A 6031-nucleotide genomic window follows, 5' to 3' on the forward strand; every position below is an offset into this window, starting at 1 on the left:
CCTAGTATATCACAAAATCGAAAAAGTTGTGGTGTCATATGATGTGTTTCGTTGCCACATGTAGTTCGGAGCAAGGAGGCTACAGAGTTACTTTGGTTCGGAGATACGTATACATGTCTCGGATAACCGATAGCATATATATATCATCATCCGGGCCGGGCCACTGGGCCAGGCTTGGCAAGGCTCCGCATGTAATTATAATATAATAATAATAATAATAATAACAGGCAGCGTGGCTACCAGCACGCCACGCGTCCTCGCTGGCCCAGTAAAGCAAGGGTCATGATCGGAGTAACCTCAGTTTCCCTCAAGAAGCTTGTGCGAAACTAGTCGGAATTAAACTCACCTCACAGCAGCTGTTTTTCTTTCTCACCTCCTCCTCCAGCTTGTTTGAATGTCTGAACAGCAATAATAATAATAATAATAATAATAATAATAATAATAATAATAATAATAATAATTATTATTATTATTATTATTATTATTATTATTATTATTATTATTATTATACTATTGCTGCTGCTGCTGCTACAACAACAACAACAACTACTACTACTACTACTACTACTACTACTACTACTACTACTACTACTATTTGTTTTATTTTACGTAAGATGGTCACTGGCCAAGGGAAACAAAGCCGGAAAAAAAATCCCACTTAGGTGCCAGTCCCAAAACAGATGTCAAGAGAATCATCGAAAACTAAAGGAATTTGAAACCCCTTCTTGAAAGAATTCAAGTCATTAAAAAAAGGAGGAAATGCAGCAGGCAGGGAGATCAGAGTTTACCAGAGAAAGGGATGAATGACTGAGAATACTGGTTAACTCTTGCATTAGAGAGGTGGACAGAATATGGATGAGAGAAAGAAGAAAGTCTTGTGCAGTGAGGCCGCGAAAGGAGGGGAGACATGCAATTAACAAAATCAGAAGAGCAGTTACCATGAAAATAGCAGTAGAAGATAGCAAGAGATACAACATTGCGACAATGAGAAAGAGGCTGAAGACAATCAGTTAGAGGAGAGGAGTTGATCAGACGAAAATACAAGCAATTTAACATGGGATTCGTGACTTGTGTAACAGGAATAGCAACGGAGGAGATCTTTTTTTTTTATATGGAAAAATTACTGTTTTTGGGAGAGTGGAACAAGAATTTCATTACATTTCGCAATATTTCTAATTAAAAACCAGTGTTCCACTGTTTAAAATAAGTAAAATATTAATGCAAAAGATACCTGATCCAGATAGATTAATTATTTGTTGGATTTACGAAGAAATAATTCAATATTTTTATTTTTCGTATATAAATTCGAGAAATATTAGTTATAGCTAAAATTGTTCTATTCTTTCATGTACTTAGAGAGAGAGAGCCATAAATCATTATAGGAAACTAAGAAAACAGGATACTTAAAAAAATAAATAAATAAAAAATATATATATATATATATATATATATATATATATATATATATATATATATATATATATATATATATATATATATATATATATATATATATATATATCGAAAATGAGAGAAAAAAAATTATCATATCTATATCACGGCGCACAAAAGCGCAGAAATTAATGACGGGATGTCTCACTGTATAACGCAAAATTTTTTATCACAATGTTGCATATACCAAAAAAAGCGGAAAAAAATCCAGAAAAAATATAAGAAAAAAACAAACATTTTTTTTTTTTCAGGTCGCCTACTTAATAGATTTAGGAGAAGAGCATTGACAATCTCCCACAGCAGCAATAGAACGGTCAGAAAGGAAACTTGAGATGAAGTTACATAGAGAAGGATGGAAGCCTTAGGAATAGTTTGGAAATCAAAGCTTTGTGCCAGATTCTATCAAAAGCTTTTGATATGTCTAAGGCAACAGCAAAAGTTTCACCAAAATCTCTAAAAGAGGATGACCAAGGTTCAATAAGGAAATCCAGATCACCAACAGAGCGGCCTTGATGGAACCCATACTGACGATCAGATAGAAGGTTGTGAAGTGATAGATGTTTAAGAATCTTCCTGTTGAGGATAGATTCAAAAGGTATAGGCAGGAAGTTAAAGCAATAGGACGGTAATTTGAGGGATTAGAACGGTCACTCATTTTAGGAACAGGCTGAATGTAGGCAAACTTTAAGCAAGAAGAAAAAATGTTGATAGAGTTGAAAGAGCTTCACTAGGCACAGTTTCGAAGAACAATAGGAAGGACCCCATCAAGTTCATAAGCCTTCCGAGGGTTTAGGCCAGCGAGGGCATAGAAAACATCACTGCGAAGGATTTTAATAGGTAGCATGAAGTAGTCACACGGTAGGGGAGAGAGAGGAATAAGGCCTGAACCATCCAAGGTAGAGTTTTTAGCTGAGGTTTGAGCGAAGAGTTCAGCTTTAGAAATAGATGAGATAGCAGTGATGGCATAAGGATGAAATAAAGGAGGAAAAGATGAAGAAGCAAAGTTATCGGAGATGATTTTGGCTAGGTGCCAGAAGTCGCGAGGGGAGTTAGATCCTGAAAGATTTTGACACTTTCTATTAATGAAAGTTTTATATATATATATATATATATATATATATATATATATATATATATATATATATATATATATATATATATATATATATATATATATATATTTTTTTTTTTTTTTATGTAGGAAGGACACTGGCCAAGGGCAACAAAAATCCAATAAAAAATATGCCCACTGAAATGCCAGTCACATAAAAGGGTCAAAGCAGTGGTCAAAAATTGATGAATAAGTGTCTTGAAACCTCCCTCTTGAAGGAATTCAAGTCATAGGAAGGAGGAAATACAGAAGTAGGCAGGGAGCTCCAGAGTTTACCAAAGAAAGAGATGAATGATTGAGAATACTGGTTAACTCTTGCGTTAGAGAGGTAGACAGAATAGGGGTGAGAGAAAGAAGAAAGTCTTGTGCAGCGAGACCGCGGAAGGAGGGGAGGCATGCAGTTAGCAAGATCAGAAGAGCAGTTAGCATGAAAATAGCGGTAAAAGACAGCTAGATATGCAACATTGCGGCGGTGAGAGAGAGGCTGAAGACAGTCAGTTAGAGGAGAGGAGTCGATGAGACGAAAAGCTTTTGATTCCACCCTGTCTAGTAGAGCAGTATGAGTGGAACCCCCCCAGACATGTGAAGCATACTCCATACATGGACGGATAAGGCCCTTGTACAGAGTTAGCAGCTGGGGGGGGTGAGAAAAACTGGCGGAGACGTCTCAGAACACCTAACTTCATAGAAGCTGTTTTAGCTAGAGATGAGATGTGAAGTTTCCAGTTTAGATTATAAGTAAAGGACAGACCGAGGATGTTCACTGTAGAAGAGGGGGACAGTTGAGTGTCATTGAAGAAGAGGGGATAGTTGTCTGGAAGGTTGTGTCGAGTTGATAGATGGAGGAATTGAGTTTTTGAGGCATTGAACAATACTAAGTTTGCTCTGCCCCAATCAGAAGTTTTAGAAAGATCAGAAGTCAAGCGTTCTGTGGCTTCCCTGCGTGATATGTTTACCTCCTGAAGGGTTGGACGTCTATGAAAAGACGTGGAAATCATCAGCATAGGAGTGGATAGGACAAGAAGTTTGGTTTAGAATATCATTAATGAATAAGAAGAGAGTGGGTGACAGGACAGAACCCTGAGGAACACCACTGTTAATAGATATAGGAGAACAGTGACCGTCTACCACAGCAGCAATAGAACGGTCAGAAAGGAAACTTGAGATGAAGTTACATAGAGAAGAATAGAAACCGTAGGAGGGTAGTTTGGAAATCAAAGCTTTGTGCCAGATTCTATCAAAAGCTTTTGATATGTCCAAGGCAACAGCAAAAGTTTCACCAAAATCTCTAAAAGAGGATGACCAAGACTCAGTAAGGAAAGCCAGAAGATCACCAGTAGAGCGGCCTTGACGGAACCCATACTGGCGATCAGATAGAAGGTTGTGAAGTGATAGATGTTTAAGAATCTTCCTGTTGAGGATAGATTCAAAAATTTTAGATAGGCAGGAAATTAAAGCAATAGGACGGTAGTTTGAGGGGTTAGAACGATCACCCTTTTTAGGAATAGGTTGAATGTAGGCAAACTTCCAGCAAGAAGGAAAGGTAGATGTTGACAGACAGAGCTGAAAGAGTTTGACTAGGCAAGGTGCAAGCACGGAGGCACAGTTTCGGAGAACAATAGGAGGGACCCCATCAGGTCCATAAGCCCTCCGAGGGTTTAGGCCAGCGAGGGCATGGAAAACATCATTGTGAAGAATTTTAATACGTGGCATGAAGTAGGCAGAGGGTGGAGGAGAGGGAGGAACAAGCCCAGAATCGTCCAAGGTAGAGTTTTTTAGCAAAGGTTTGAGCGAAGAGTTCAGCTTTAGAAATAGATGTGATAGCAGTGGTGCCATCTAGTTGAAATAGAGGAGGGAAAGAAGAAGCAAAGTTATTGGAGATATTTTTGGCTAGATGTCAGAAATCACGAGGGGAGTTAGATCTTGAAAGGTTTTGACATTTTCTGTTAATGAAGATTTTTTTTTGGCTAGTTGGAGAATAGACTTGGCATGGTTCCGGGCAGAAATATAAAGTGCATGAGATTCTGGTGATGGAAGGCTTAAGTACCTTTTGTGGACCACCTCTCTACCATGTATAGCACGAGAACAAGCTGTGTTAAACCAAGGTTTAGAAAGTTTAGGACGAGTAAAAGAGTGAGGAATGTACGCCTCCATGCCAGACACTATCACCTCTGTTATGCGTTCAGTTCGATGCCGAACCAATTGGGGGAATGAAGTGAAAAAGATTGAGAACCACTGGTATAAAGGACTAGTGGCTTCTTGCAACTTCCATTTTCATAAATTCTTTTAAAAATGGTAAACATAGGCCTCTATCAGCAACTTTACGAACTCATTTGGTGACTGTTGTAATCTTATACCGTCTCTATCGGGAAGCGTAACGGCTACACTGTAGCCGAAACGATAATTACTCCCAGTGAGGTCTAAAGCACTGTTCAGGGGGTGCTGTGAACTTATCATTAAACCCAGCTGTGACCTCACTGAACGTTTCCCTTTGTGTCTCACAACACAAGGGGGCAGTCACAGCCTGCCCTCTAAAGACAACTCTCTTCCTCCACACAAAACTACAAGCACCTAATAACACACACACCCTTCACTCAAAAATTTTAAAATCATCATGGCGACTCCTACACCAGCCTCGGAGTCTCCATCTGGGGAGGGGACCATAAATGTCCCCAGGTCGGACTGCCTTTCTGTCGACGACCTTAAGTGTCTTGACGAGGGGACCATAAATGTCCCCAGGTCGGACTGCCTTTCTGTCGACGACCTTAAGTGTCTTGACACCCGCCTTCAACTTTTTCTTCATTAACTTCTGCAACATTCGCGGTCTAAGATTTAATTTTCAATCTGTAGAACACCACCCCTCCTAATCTAAACCTCATCTTCTTTTCCTCACTGAAACTCAGGTGTCTGAGGCAACCCCTATTCTGTCCACCTCTCTAACGCAAGAGTTAACCAGTATTCTCAATCATTCATCCCTTTCTCTGGTAAACTCTGGAACTCCTTGCCTGCTTCTGTATTTCCACCTTCCTATGACTTGAATTCCTTCAAGAGGTAGGTTTCAAGACACTTATTCATCAATTCTTGACCACTGCTTTGACCCTTTTATGGGACTGGCATTTCAGTGGGCATATTTTTTTTATTGAATTTTTGTTGCCTTTGGCCAGTGTCCTTCCTACATAAAAAAAAAAAATAAATAGAAAGAATTCATTCAGTTACATTCATTATATTTCTTTATTGTTATTAATATTATTATCATTATTATTATTATTATTATTAGTAGTAGTAGTAGTAGTAGTAATAGTAGTAGTAGTAGTAGTAGTAGCAGTAGTAGTAGTAGTAGTAAAATCATGGAGGTATAAACTCCATACGTAGCAGTATTTCTGTTTTACAGTTTTATCAAACGTTTCTAAGTTCATTGCAGCGTCTATAATGGTGTCTGTTTAAATTACTTATATTGTACGAGTGAGA

The sequence above is a fragment of the Scylla paramamosain genome, chromosome 3 (assembly GCF_035594125.1).
Source record: "Scylla paramamosain isolate STU-SP2022 chromosome 3, ASM3559412v1, whole genome shotgun sequence".
NCBI classification, from domain to species: domain Eukaryota; kingdom Metazoa; phylum Arthropoda; class Malacostraca; order Decapoda; family Portunidae; genus Scylla; species Scylla paramamosain.